Raw genomic sequence first — 16,034 nt, forward strand, 5'->3', positions numbered from 1 at the left:
ACCATAAAATCCAAAGAGTAAGTTCAAGAAAAGCATCTACATTAGAGTACAATATAGCATATTTCCCTACATAATTAATTTCATGGAATATTGCTGGGCTATCATGTTGCCTTGTCCAGCACTCCTGGGAATATTAGAGAGACAGGATAGCTGCACTTAGTGCAGTGTTATAATAATAAGTTTAATTAAGATAAAACAACAATAATTCGATGGTTTGACTATGAAATTGGCAACACTTCTTCCTCTGTGCTGCCAAAGTTATAATCTCATGAGTGTGTATGTCAGCTGGTTTAGAAGAGCTGAATGAGGGGAGTTTTCCTTTCAGGCTTCCTCGAGGAAAGTGTACTTTCCTCTTGTTCAGCCAGTTTTCTTGTTTACTCAACACAATAACTTGTAAGACTCTCAGCACCAGTAAAGTCCCATAGTCACCATCTCAACCTCATACCTATGTTGCTTCTGTAAAATCTAGACCCCTGTGACAATGAATGTTTAATGGCTTTTGCCACAGGATGGGTAACTTCTCACTTTTGACCAGAAGGCTAAGAAGCCTTCACATGTGCAGATTTGTCACCTGGATATGAGATTGAAGACAGTAGTAGATGTGTCAACCAACCTCAGCATTTTACTAATTTGCTGATTATTGGTGCATATAGTCTATGGTGCCCTAGACTATAGTCTAGGGATGGTGGGCACAAACATGACCCTAAAATCTGTATTTGTAAAGACACATGGAATTAATTAGGTCCAGATTTATTCCCTTCTTGAGAATGCCCTCAAAGTGATCACTCACAGATGAATCTTAGCCTCTCTATAGTAACAAATTATCCCCAAATACATATTTCATATTTATTTAAATTTTGGTGGCTGTGACTCTGCTGCATATGTCATTTGAGGACCGAGGATTCAGGAGTAGCCCAAATTTAGGACATGCTGGTTTTGTGGCAAAAAGAAAAAGCAAAAGAGATGAAGGAAACTCAGAAAGCCTCTTAGAGCTTAGATGCTTCATAAAACCTTGCTACTCAAGGTTTAGTCTGATGAACAGCAATTTCAACAGCACTTGGGGACTTTATTAAAAATACAGTATCTCAGGGCCCCACTACACATACTATATATGAACCTTTATTTTAACAAGATCTTCAAGTAATTCATAGACACATTAAAATTTGAGAAATACTGGTGTGCATCCTACTTCCTCAAGTTCACTGACCAAAGCCCTTCACATGGCCAAACACAACATGAATCAGGGAACCATGTAGGGAGAAACTGCACTGCAAAGGGCAGGGATAAATAACCTTTCAGGAAGACAGTAAAAAAAACTTGAAAAGAAACCCCACAAAATAACCTATAGTCCCTAAAGCTGCTGCATATACTCAGTGAGACTATATCTTGAGGCAGCCTAATCATTGAACATAACTACTAACCTAATTTTCATCCATTGATTCTACTTTTTCCCTGAAGAAAGCTTCAACTCCTAATTCCATATAACTGTTATTCAACAAGTAAAATGCATTGCATATGCTCTTTACTCACCTGAGTATTGTCCAAGTTTAAACAGATCTCCTTTCTTCAGCATTTTCCTTGGGTTGTGCAGCCTACTATTCTGGTATAGTAGCCAATATGAATAGCCAAGCCATTCAAGTGGGGTAAACTAGAATTGAATCTGACTCTTTAGTATCTGCCTAGCATAAAAAAATAATGAGGCTGTTTGGTCTTTCCTTATTAATATATAATATTTCTATAATATGGTTGCATCAGATTTGTGGTGGTTGTGCTATTCTTGTGAGATCCTAGTGTGATTGTGCCAACATCATAGAGCTTTTTCATATCAGCTGCTATCAAACCATTCCTTTTCCATTCTGCATCCAAGCAATTGATTATTTGAAGTTATTATTAGGACTTTATCTTAATTATTTTTTTTTAATCTGCTGAATTTTCACCTGAATTTTTTAAAATTCCAGTATAGCTAGCATTCAGTATTGTATTAGTTCCAGGTATACAATATAGTGATTCAACAATTCTATGTATTACTCAGTGGTTATCATGATAAGTGCATTCCTTAATCCCCATCACCTATTTTACCCATCTCCCACTCATCTCCCTATAGTTGAGTCTGTTTTTTGTGTCTCCTATTATCTTGATCATTTGTTTTGTTTCTTAAATTGCTCATATGAGTGAAATCATACAGTATTTGCCTTTCTTTGACTGACTTATTTCACTTTAGCATTCTACTCTCTACAGCCATCCATGGTGTTGAAAATGGCAAGATTTCATTATTTTTTATTGCTGAGAAATATCCATTGCGCGCGCGCGCGCACACACACACACACACACACACACACACCCCACATCTTCTTTACCCATTCATCTGTTAATGGACATTTGGGTTGAATCCATCATTAGGCTATTGTAAAGAATACTGCAATAAACATAGGAGTGCATATATCTTTTCAAAATACTGTTTTCATATCATTTGGCTAAATACACACTAGTGGATTACTAGATCATATAGCAATTCTATTTTTAAGTTTTTCAGGAACCTCTATACTGTTTTATACAGAGGCTGCATCAGTTGGATTTCTACCAACAGTGCACAAGATTCCTTTTTCTCCACATCTTCAAAAACTCTTGTGTTTTTTTATTTTAGCCATTCATACAGGTGTGAGGTGATATCTCCTGGCGGTTTGATTGCATTTCTCTGATGATGAGTGGTGTTGCATGTAGCTAATTTTCCCAAAACTATTTGTTGAAGAGACTGTCTTATCCCCATTGCATATTCTTGATTCACTCGTCAAAGGTTAGTTTGACCATATAATTGTGGGTTTGTTTCTGTGCTGTCTATTCTGTTCCACTGATCTCTGTGTCTACCTCGTGCCGGTACTATACTGTTTTGGTTACTACAGCTCTGTGGTGTATCTGGAAATCTGGGATTGTGTTACTTTCAGTTATGTTCTTCTTTTTCAAGATTGTTTGGCTACTCAGGGTCTTTTGTGGTTCCATACAAATTTTAGGATTATTTGTTCTAGATCTATGAAAGTTGGTGTTGGTATTTTGATAGAGATTGCATTAAACCTGTAGATTGCTTTTGGTAGTATGGATATTACAACAACATTTGTTCTTCTGATCCATGGACATCAGATATCTTTCCATTTGTTTGTGTCATCTCCAACTGTTTCATTAATGTTTTAAAGTTTTCAGAGTACAGGTCTTTCACCTCCTTGGTTCAATTTATTCCTAGGTATTTTATTCTTGTTGGTGTAGTTGTCATTGGGATTGTCTTCTTAGTTTCCCTTTCTGCTTACTTCATTATTAGTGTATAGAAATGCAACAAATTGCTGTATATTAATTTTGTATCCTTTGACCTTACTGAATTCATTTATCAGTTCTAGTAGTTTTTGGTGGGATCTTTAGTGTTTTCTGTATATAGTATCGTGTCATGTGTAAGTAGTGAAAGTTTTACTTCCTCCTTACCAATTTGGGTGTCTTTATTTTTTTTTTCTTCTTGTCTGGCTGCTGTGGCTAGGACTTCTAGTATTATGTTGAATAAAAGTTGTGAGAATGGACATCCTTGTCTTATTCCTGGCCCTGGTAAAAACTGGTAAAAACTCAGTTTTTCACCACCAAGGATGATGTTAGGTGATCATTTTTTTTTTGAGAAAGAGAGAGAGAAAGAGAGAGACACTGTGAGTGGGGAGAGGGGTGAAGGAGAGAGGATCTTAAGCAGGCTCCATGCCTAGTGCAGAGCCCAACGTGGGGTTTAGTCTCACGATTGATAACATGACCTGAGTGGAAATCAAGAGTCGGTTGCTTAACCAACTCAGCCACCCAGGTCGCCTCATATATCACCTTTATTAGGGTATGTTCCCTGTAAACCTACCTTGTTGAAGGTGTTTATTGTGAATGGGTGTTTACTTTTCCAAGTGCTTTTTCTGCATCAAGTAGACTTGAAAAGCTTTATTTGTGCCCCCAACTGTTGTTTGCTAGTCAGGTCTTTGAAGACTGGAGACCTATGTTCTACATTCCTTCCAAGATATTCTCATTCCCTCATTATTGAAATGGACCCAAACTGTCTTAGAGAGTTTGACAAGACTTATGGAGCCCTTATCTTAAACCATTGCTACTGATTCACAGAGGAGATAGATACAATATTATTATCTGGAGGAACCAAGAATTCTTTGCTTTCACATCAATCTTGAAAGATGAGGCTGAAAAATCAAAATATGGGCTTTATGAGTTTTGTCAAAATCTCTGGGACAGTTTGGGTTCATCCTCATAACATGGATAGAGGCATCTGGGAGAAACTTTTCTTGTAGCTCAGATCACTGTACATATAAAACCAAGTAATTAATGGGAGAGACTGAGAGTTGCAGCTACTATGGTATAATATGTAATCCTTTATTGATGTGTTGAGATATTGAGGCATCAGTGTCTGAAAATTTCCAAAATAGATGGGAAGACCTATAAGAATATACTTCAAAAGAACACTTGCAAAATCTAAAAGGCATAAGATTCCATTAAATAAACAGATAAAGATCATACAAAATCAGAAATTACTTTTTAGAATATATAGTGGGTAGGAGGAAGAACATACTAAGATTTTAAATGCTGTTTGGTGCACCACCTGATCTTTTTTAGAAAATCCTGACCATCTCTGCTAAAAAAACAAAAAAAAAAACCAAAAAAAAAAACAAAAAAAAAACATATATCCTCCAATAAGGTTTGCATAACATCTGAATATCTGGACTCTTTGTATTTTTTAGTAGTTTTAAATTAACAGCAATATTGAGCATAAAGTACATTTACCTCTTGTCCCTACACCAGCACATCCTTCCCCACCATCATGATTTAGTTCTTCCTTGCATGAGTGGCAGTAAGAATCCGCAGCTGGTGTCTGAATATTCCATTAAATAGTGTATCCTAATAATCTTTCACAAGGTGCATATTTACCTTCCATGGGCCAAATCTCACACTGTTTTTAACTGGTGATTGTTTCTTTTCTTCTGAATTAAATTCCTTTATTCTCTTACCTCTTTATACTGCCTGTGATTCCCTCTATTCCATTGGAATCATTTTCTTCTGCCTTTCTTCCCTCAAATGGTAGGACCTCTTGTTTTTGTGATGTGCATGATGATTGATGATAGGATTATTATCACTAATGATTGTGCTGGATTATAATAATATCAATTATGCATATTGGTACATACCATTTACAGGTGTTTGCTCTGTGCCAGGTACTATATGAAGCACCTAAGAAATATTATCTCATTTAAATCCTAGCATCAACTCTGAGGCGTAGGTATTATTATCTTCATTGACAGATGAGGCAAACGAGGGAGAGAGGCTTTGTGAGTTAGTGATTTTATCAATGGTAAAAGACATACTACACAAGAGCAAAACCTTTTAATGCACTTTCTATGCTGATCAGTGTAATTTGGTCTCCTCACTGTAATATCTTATTTTTGATATGACTGTGCTTGTACATGTCATGAGAGGAACATTTATTTCTTTAGCTGACATGTACCTTACAATTACTCTATGAAGAAACTTGTGCTTACTGCCCTGGACCAGATTTCAGACCTATATACAGTGACAATCTCTTTACCATAATTAATCCATATCAAATAGATCTCTGTTGAACAGCTGAAAATCATTTTCTTTCAATTTCAGGGGACAGTATCCATTCAAACAGAAGTTTCAGAGAGTTCACATTTCTTTAAAGGGATAGAAAATACATTTGGTTTAACTGCTCACATAGTACTATATTCTTTGCCCCTTCACAGTTTAATCTCTAAAGCTGCCTACCACAAAAGACTGGTCTCTATTGTATAGTGGTTAGGTGTGTAGGCTCTCGAGGTAGTCTGGCTCACCTAGTACCTGGTTTCATCACTGCCTATGAAACTTGGGCAGATTACTGAACTTTTCTAACTCTCAGTTGCTTCCTCTAGTAAGTGGAAATCATGATTGAGCCTGTCTTGTAAAATTATGTGGATTAAATAATCTATGTAAAGCATTAAGTGCAGGACCTTACACATGGGGAAGCACTCAATATATATTAGAACCTATCATCATTATTAATAATAATAAAAATATGTCTATACTCCTTTATGTACAGCATAGTCATTAAAAGCATGGGCTCCAGGGGCAGGTCCACATTTGCCAGCTATGTGACATGAGGAAATCTCCTTCACTTACCTGACCCCTAACTTTCTCAACAGTGTAATGGACATACTAAGAATACATACTCTATAAGGTAGTTAAAAATGTTTTGAATTAGATAATATACGTTAAGTGCTTGCTTAAAAACTGAATAACTGTTGCTATTATTATTCTTTTCATAAAGATTTCCTCCCTAGATGTATCTATTTGTGATGTTTTTCTCCTATAAATATATAAAGGGCATACTATTTATTACAACAGATATCACATGCTGAGTTGCATGGTTTACCTTGTTATAGGAATATACTTCCCTCCATCTAGATTGTAAGTCCCCCCATGAAAGGTATTGTTAACATCGTCATCCACATAAGCTACCCTATTCATATCTCCATTTAAAATAGATTTGCATATGATTGACTGTAGGATGCACATACTATATGGATGCTTGAGTGAGTCATAAATCATTCATTCAACACAGATATTGAGGCACTGTGTGCCTCATCAACACAGGCACTGTGTGCCTGGCACTATTTTTGGCTCTGGAGTTATCACAACAAATAAAGAGGTTTCATTTCAAGAAAGAGGTTTTGTGTATTTCCTTCTGTGACAATTTGGGGTTGAGAACATGCTGGTGAAAGATGAAAGTGGAAAGATACAGCTGGAAATTTTTTGATGTTGAGATGGTTAGATAGATCATAAGGAGGTCAGGATGTTGATTATGTTACAGGGACGCCTGAGGTATTATTCTTTTGAGTCATGAACTGCTGTACCATGTTCCCTTTAGCAGCTTGGTTTTTGCTTCCCTGTCTCATTACTGCAATTCTGCCCCCGGCCCTGCCTTTCCCCTGTGTCCATCACTCATGCCTATAACACTTATTGGACTTTTCTCTGTGACTCGGATGTTTGCTTAAATTGTGTCTCTTCTTTGATATTTATCTGATATTTTTATGTGGCACATAGAGAACAGTTTATCCATTTAAGGTTGGTAATAATTGATCAGAGGTAATCAATAAAAGAAAGTGGAGGCAAGGGTAATCAAATCTGCATATACTGTTTTTGTTTATGTAATAACCATCTGTGTGGTTTATGAAGATTAATCTGTGCTTAAAGTGCCAAATAAAGTGCACAGTACTACATGTAGATCATTTATATTCTCTTGGTGTTGTTTTGTAGGGAATAGGGGTGGAGAGGATAGATTACAAGGTAATGAGATCTTCATCTGAAATGTAAGCCTCTGGTGAGGCAGAGATTTAAAAAAACCTTTTCTACTTGTTGCAATTGTAAGAAATCCAGTATCAGAGATACTCTATTTTACTCATGAGATTTTGGGGCAAATGTGGTCCATGACTGTGATTCTGTCTTCCTCTGATTTTATCATATTCTCTCACTCATCCAGCAGCATCTGTTTCCTAAGTTATGTTTCATTCATTTCTTTATATCCTGGTGTACTGAGATATGACATTCAAAGATCTATTTAATACTTCCTGGGGAAGTTAATAGTGCTGAATGACATCTTTTTGGTCACTCTGATACATTTAATGGCAGAAACAGGACAGGATGAACTGCTTTTCTCAGTTCTGACTTAGTCTCTATACATCCTTTTGACCCATCACAAAAGGAATGAATCTTAAAAAGGCTTCTTTCCTAACCCACCTCTACTCCTTCTGAACCTAAATAATATCCCTGAAAGTAAAAATCCAATGCTTTTTTTGTGTGTATATTTCTTGAAGCTAAAACTCTGCCTAATGTATAATCTTGAAATTGTTCCATGAGACTCACAGAAATCTTAGACAAAATCATCAAGCCAGGCAACTTAATTTAATAATGAAAATAAGATAAAAATGAGGTGGAGTGACTGCGTATTAAACATATACTACATTCAAGTCTAGCACTCAGTAAGTTATCAGATATTTTCAGCATAGCCAAGACCACAGCTCATCGAAAGTCTTTTAAAAATTATGGATTAATGTAAGGTCATGACCTGAGGGTAGGATGAGGTGGGTGCAATCTTGGGAAGTACTGGGAATCTTTCTGTTCTGTAGTTGACTTTGAAGAGTCAAGACTGAAGATAGTCCATCAGATTTGAAAAACCTAGTTGGTTCTTAGATTGAGACTGAGATGCTGACTGAATTGTCTGGTAATAAAAATATCTCTGTGATAACTGATTTTTAAAAGTTTGGTTTGTATATTTTATGTTATTTTAAGGCAACAATTTAGAACGTTTTTGGTACTAAAAGATATGTTTCAAAAGAAAAATTCTATTTTATTTTGTGTTTTATTTTTTAAAACTTTATTTTTCTCAGAACAGTTTTGGTTCACAGCAGAGTTGAGAGTTATACAGTTATACAGTTGCAGTATTATACTAGTTTCCGGTCTTTGTTCATTTGTTTTCTTTCTTCAATTCCACATATGAGTGAAATCATATGGTATTTGTGCTTCTCTGACTTATTTCATTTATCATTATGTCCTCTGGATCCATCCATGTTGTTGCAAATGGCAAGACTTCATTCTTTTTTATGGCTCAGTAATATTTTGTTGTGTATATATGTCACATCTTCCTTATCCATTCATCTATCAAGGGATGCTTGGCTGCTTCTATAATTTGCCTATTGTAAATAATGCTGCAATAAACATAAGGGGACATATATCTTTTCAAATAAGTATTTTCATTTTATTTGGGTAAATACTTTAGTAGAATTAATGAATAATGTGGTAATTTGATTTTTAAGTATTTGAAGAACTCTACACTGCTTTCCACAGTAGCTGTACCAGTTTGTATTTCCACTAAGAGTATAGAAGGGTTCCTTTTGTTTCCCTCCAGTCCTCATCAACCCTTTTGTTTCTTGTGCTTTTGATTTTAGCCATTCTGACAGCTATGAGGTGATATCTCATTGTGGTTTTGATTTGTATTTCCCTGATTATGAGTGACATTGAGCACCTTTCATGTATCTGTCAACCATCTGTGTGTCTTCTCTGGAAAAATGTCCATTCATGACTTCTGTCCATTCTTCAGTTGGATTATTCATTTTTGAGGTGTTGAGTTTTACATATTCTTTATATATTTAGGATATTAATCCTTTATTGGATATGTCCTTTGCAAATATCTTCTCCCATTCTGTAAGTTGTCTTATAGTTTTGTTGATGGTTTCCTTTGCTGTGCAGAAACTTTTTATTTTGAAGTAGTTCCAATAGTTTATTTTTGCTTTTGTTTCCCTTGTTAAAGGAAACATATCTAGAACAATGTTGTTGCCACATCCAGTGTCAGAGAAGTTACTGTCTGTGCTCTCTTCTAGGATTTTTATGATTTTAGGTCTCACATTTAGGATTTTAATCCATTTGGCGTTTATTTTTGTGTATGGTGTAAGAAAGTGGTCCAGATTCATTCTTTTGCATGTAGCTGTCCAATTTTCCCAAAACTATTTGTTGAAGAGACTGTCTTATCCCCATTGCATATTCTTGATTCACTCGTCAAAGGTTAGTTTGACCATATAATTGTGGGTTTGTTTCTGCGCTGTCTATTCTGTTCCACTGATCTCTGTGTCTACCTCGTGCCGGTACTATACTGTTTTGGTTACTACAGCTCTGTGGTGTATCTGGAAATCTGGGATTGTGTTACTTTCAGTTATGTTCTTCTTTTTCAGGATTGTTTGGCTACTCAGGGTCTTTTGTGGTTCCATACAAATTTTAGGATTATTTGTTCTAGATCTATGAAAGTTGGTGTTGGTATTTTGATAGAGATTGCATTAAACCTGTAGATTGCTTTTGGTAGTATGGATATTACAACAACATTTGTTCTTCTGATCCATGGACATCAGATATCTTTCCATTTGTTTGTGTCATCTCCAACTGTTTCATTAATGTTTTAAAGTTTTCAGAGTACAGGTCTTTCACCTCCTTGGTTCAATTTATTCCTAGGTATTTTATTCTTGTTGGTGTAGTTGTCATTGGGATTGTCTTCTTAGTTTCCCTTTCTGCTTACTTCATTATTAGTGTATAGAAATGCAACAAATTGCTGTATATTAGTGTATAGAAATACAACAAATTAACTTTGTATCCTTTGACCTTACTGAATTCATTTATCAGTTCTAGTAGTTTTTGGTGGGGTCTTTATTGTTTTCTATATATAGTATCATGTCATGTGTAAGTAGTGAAAGTTTTACTTCCTCCTTGGATGCATTTTATTTCTTTTTTCTTGTCTGGCTGCTGTGGCTAGGACTTCTAATAAAAGCTGTGAGATTGGACATCTTTGTCTTGTTTGAGATCTTAGGGGAAAAGTTGTCAGTTTTTCACCACTGAGGATGATGTTAGGTGGGTTTTTCATAGATGGTCTTTATTATGTTGAAGTATGTTCCCTCTAATTCTACTTTGTCGAGAGAGTTTTTTTATCCTGAATAGATGTTTTACTTTGTCAAATGATTTTTCTGCATCCACTGAACTACTCATTGGTTTCTATCCTTTGTCTAGTTAATGTGATGTATCATGTTGTTTGATTTGAAATATTGAACCCCCTTACATCCCTAGAATAAGTCCCACCATTCCATCATGGTGAATGCTTTTTTTTAATGTATTGTTGGATTGAGTTTGCTCATATTTTGTTGAGGAATTTTGCATCTATGTTCATGAGAAATATTGGCCTGTAGGTTTTTTTTTTTGGTAATGTATTTGTCTTGTTTTGGTGTCAGGGTATTGCTGGCCTTGTATAATGGATTTGGAAACTTTCTGTCCTCTTCTATTTTTTTGGAATAGTTTGAGAAGAACAGGCATTAACTCTTCTTTATATGTTTGGTAACATTCACCTATGAAACTGTCTGGCCCTGGACTTTTGTGGGGTTTTTGGGGAATTTTTTGATTACTGATTCAATTCCATTGCTAGTAATTGGTCTGTTTAAATTTCCTATTTCTTTTTGCCTTAGTTTTGGCAGGCTATATGTTTCTAGGAATTTATCCATTTCTTCTTGGTTGCCTAATTTGTTAGCATATAATTTTTTATTATATTTTCTTATTATCCTTTGTATTTCTGTTGTGTCATTGTTATTTCTCCTTTTTCATTTATAATTTTATTTATTTGAATCATTTCTCCTCCTCTCTCTCTCTTTTTTAGATGAGTCTGGCCAAAGGTTTATTAACTTTGTTGATATTTTCAAAGAACAAGCTCTGGGTTTCATTGATGTGTTCTATTGGCTTTTTTAGTCTCTATTGTATTTATTTGTGCTCTAATCTTTATTACTTCCTTTCATCTACTGGTTTGTGGTTTTGTTTGTTCTTCCTTTTCTAGTTCATTTTGCTGTAATATTAGGTTGTTTATATGAGATTATTCTTGCTTCTTGGGGTAGATCTGTATTACTGTAAACTTCCCATTTCAAACAGCCTGATGCATCCCAAAGATTTTGGACCATTGTGTTTTCATTTTCATTTTTTTCATGTATTTTTTAAATTTCCTCTTTGATTTCTTGGCTTACCCATTTATTGTTTAGTAACATGTTATATACCTCCATGTAATGGTGTTCTTTCCAGATTTTTTCTTGTGATTGATTGGTAGTTTCACACCATTGTGTTTGGAAAAGATGCATTACATGATTTCAATCTTTTTGAATTTTTGAGACTTGTTTTGTGGCTGAACATGTGACCTCTTCTGGATAATATTCGATGTTTTCAATACATATTGAAAAAATATGTATTCTACTGTTTTGGGGTAGAATATTCTGAATATATGTTAGATCCATCTGGTCCAACATATCATTCAAAGCCACTGTTGCCTTATTGATTTTCTGTCTGAATGATCTATCCATTGATGTAAATGGAGTGTTAAAGTCCCCTCCTATATTTGCATTGCTACTGATTTTTCCCTTATGTATGCTAATAATTGCTTAAGTACAAAATTTTAAGTTGAACACTAAGTTACCAACAAAGGGCTACTCTGCCTGAGGTTTGGCCTCTCCTGCTTCTCATGACATACTCCAAGGCATATACAAACAACTTCTGTAAACAACAGTTAGAAAGCCACTATGCTAGAATTTAAATTTCTAACAGGCTACATAGGCCAGTGGTTGAAAGGACAGTCTCTGAAACCAGATGATCTGGGTTTTAATTCTAGCCCTGGGATTTTCAGATCTTGTGAATTTGGGAACATCCTTCAACTTTCCCTGCTTCATTTCCTTTAACTCTAACATGAGTATGAAAATACTAATAACATAAGGTAGTATGAATTAAGTGAGATATTTTAAGGGTTCTTAACTGTTTATTGCTATGGAACCCATTGGTGCAATTGAAAATAACATTTTTATCCAATCAAAAAAAAAAGATATACAGAATTATAGTAGAAACCAGCCAATCATTTTGAAATAGAGTTATCCAATTATTAAAGATCATATGATATAATAATATATGTAATTCTTTACACATTAAAAACAAGATCTGATGATGAGTATAATAACACAATTTCAATACAGTGATGAGTACAAACCATTATTTCAAGAGATCAGTTGTAGGCATAATGTATGATGAAAACATTTGTGATTTACACCGAAGGAAATGCTAAATTTCTATTGAAAGAATTGCTAAATTTCAGTTAAAATTTAGTGAAAATACATATGTAATTCCCATTCAAATTTATGAATTCCTAAATTTTATTGAACTCTGAATTAAGAACCCTTGTATTAGAGGGTTTAGCCACATATCTCATAGATTAGGGTTTAGGGCATATTTGTTGCTACGATTATTACCATCATCATCACCATTGTCATTATTACAGAAAGTAGGAATATATATTTGGAATTATTAGTGTATGAGTTATGTTTGAAGATTCTTAGGAGACACTAAAAATTAAAGTTGAGTATTCTGCTAACAATACAGAATAAAATATGACAGTATCAACTTTTTTTTTTTTTTTTTTTAAATTTTTTTTTTTTTCAACGTTTATTTATTTTTGGGACAGAGAGAGACAGAGCATGAACGGGGGAGGGGCAGAGAGAGAGGGAGACACAGAATCGGAAACAGGCTCCAGGCTCCGAGCCATCAGCCCAGAGCCCGACGCGGGGCTCGAACTCACGGACCGCGAGATCGTGACCTGGCTGAAGTCGGACGCTCAACCGACTGCGCCACCCAGGCGCCCCTGACAGTATCAACTTTTATTAAAACTATTCAAGGGGCGCCTGGTTGGCGCAGTCGGTTAAGCGTCCGACTTCAGCCAGGTCACGATCTCATGGTCCGTGAGTTCGAGCCCCGCGTCAGGCTCTGGGCTGATGGCTCAGAGCCTGGAGCCTGCTTCCGATTCTGTGTCTCCCTCTCTCTCTGCCCCTCCCCCGTTCATGCTCTGTCTCTCTCTGTCCCAAAAATAAATAAACGTTGAAAAAAAAATTTAAAAAAACTATTCAAGAATATTTTCTTAAAACCAAAATACCAAAGATTACAAATATCAACAATTAGGTGACCTGCTATATCTAATGTGTTTTTCACTTATATCTGTTTTTCAGTTTTTTTTTTTTTTTTTTTTTTTTTTTTTTTTTTTTTTACTTTTCAGTGATAATTCTATGCTGTTGTACCCATGTCATCACTCATCTCCACATTTTGTCATACTGAATAGAAAAATAATTTGGCTTTAAAAACTATCGAAAGTTGTATAAATCTCTTCAGAAGTTTCTTGAAGAGGGAGCAACGGCACAAATCTATGATAAATATCCAGTGAAACTTCCTAAAAACTTTTATTATCCATCTTATCTCTCAAAGACCCATTTATGGGCATTCCTCCCACCAGTGAGTCCTGTATTCTCTAGTTCACATATCATAAGGGTATAGCTCAATAAGTTGTTACAAACTTAACTTACCAACACCTAGATCAAGAAACAAAAGTCCTCTCTTGCTCTCCTTTGGTATTACCTGCCCCCAACAATAATATTACATGACTTTTTAAAGTTTAGATTAATTTTGCCTGTTTTTGTTCTTTTAGAAACATACCATACCCTTTAGTATGGATTAATTCAAGCAACATTATGTTTCTGAGTTGCATCCAAACTAATTCATGTAGTTGAAGTGATAAATTGCTGAATAGAATTCCATTGTGTGAAAATACCACAATTTGTCAATTCTTCTTTATGAGCATTTAGATATTTTCCAGTTTGTAGCCATTAAAAATAGTGCTGTAATGAATATAACAGTTCTTATTCTTAGCTGAACACAGGAATGATTTCTGTTTGACATTCACCCATGATTGGGATTATTTGGTCTAATCGTATAAGCTAATACACAGGATGGAATTATCAAATCAGACCCACATGAATTACAGAGATCTTATCCCTTAGCAAACTTTATTAAATAATTTCAATTTGAAGGCAATTGACAATTTCAGAGAGAGCAGAGAGAGGTTTAGGACAACAAGAGTAGTTTCTCAGGACCTGTCTTTGTTTGTCCAACATATGGCTCAAAATAATAGATAAGATCTCTATGTTACATCTGCAAAGTCACTTCACACAGCAGAAGCATTTAAATTGTGAAGCCAGAGAGCTGTGTAGCTTAGGTGAAATTCTCCAGAGGGTCATTTCTTAGATGCCCTGGGTTCTTTTTCTATAGGTAATCCTTAACCAGGACTTCCTGACAAGGGCATTTCAGAGATAAGGTCACTTCTTCCTAGCAAATATCATTAGTCTATTTATCTATAAGTCCATTTATGAAGAAGATTAGACTGGATGACCCAGGAGCCCTTCTCTCAAGGATGTTTTCTTGGTGTAGTGATTGCATGAAAACTCAGTTGTTTTAACTCCTTGCTCTCAGCATAGGCAGCTTTAACAGATACTGCCAGTTTTACAAAGTGGTTGTACTAATCTTCTAACAGTAGTATATGAGCATTCTGATTGCTCTATATCCTCACTAACACCTATTTCCCATTGTTTTCCTTTTCTTTTTTTTAATGTTTACTTATTGTTTAGAGAGAGAGAGGGACACAGAGCACAAGCAGGGGAGGGGTAGAGAGAGAGGGAGACACAGAAACCGAAGCAGGCTCGTCTCTGAGCTCTCAGCGCAAGCCTGATGTGGGGCTTGAACCTGCCCACTGTGAGATCTTGACCTGAGCTGAAGTGAGGCACTTAACCAACTGAGCCACCCAGGTGCCCCTGTTTTCCTTTTCTTGATTATGATAGGTGTGTAGTGACATCTCTTTGTGGTTTTAACTTACCTTTCTGTGATGATTGATGAAGTTGAACTCATATCTTCATTGGTTTTTTTGGATATCCTCTTTTGTAAAGTATTTGTTCAGCAATTTTTGCCCATTTTGTACTGGATTTGTGTGTTCTTTTCCTATTGATCTATAAAGGTTTTTATATATTAATGATAGTTTTTTTTAAACATTCATCACCACGCATAGTTACAGAATTTTATTTTTTCTTGTGATGAGAACTTTTAAGATTTACTCCCTTAGAAACTTTCAAAAATATGGAATGCTTTATGAATTTGTGTGTCATCCTTGCACAGGGGTCATGCTAATCTTCTCTGTATTGTTCCAATTTTAGTGTGTGACCAAAATGAGCATGAGGATAGAATTTTTAAGATATACTATAATGAATATCTTTTCCACTCCATGTGCTGCCTTTGTATTCTTATTAGTATTTTTTGATGAATAGAAATTCTTAATTTTATCATCTAGTTTTCCATGTCTTTTTAAAATCTAAAGTGGCCTACTGACATTCCATTTTCTTCATCCATTAGTCCTAATTTGGGAAATAAAGGACCCAGGGAAACCTGAGTGAAGATGATGCCTTAGAAGGGAAGGAAGAGGAGACCCATAAATGATTTTATGCTAATTTGACCATTTCACACAACCACATAATTTTTATTGTCACATCTTATGTTCTGAAGGGTTAGCCCTGTAGCCTTCTGACAGTTTTGGCATT

At 35.3% G+C, this 16,034-nt stretch overlaps 1 pseudogene; it reads right to left on the minus strand.

The window, feature by feature from the left end:
* Positions 1–15,570: 15,570 nt before the first annotated feature.
* LOC124529435 (uncharacterized) lies at positions 15,571–15,671 on the minus strand (annotated as a pseudogene).
* Between the last annotated feature and the right edge of the window lie 363 nt (positions 15,672–16,034).

The sequence above is a fragment of the Lynx rufus genome, unplaced genomic scaffold (assembly GCF_022079265.1).
Source record: "Lynx rufus isolate CCGP_SWC_20201006 ecotype Redwood Valley unplaced genomic scaffold, mLynRuf1.p SCAF_6, whole genome shotgun sequence".
NCBI classification, from domain to species: Eukaryota; Metazoa; Chordata; class Mammalia; order Carnivora; family Felidae; genus Lynx; species Lynx rufus.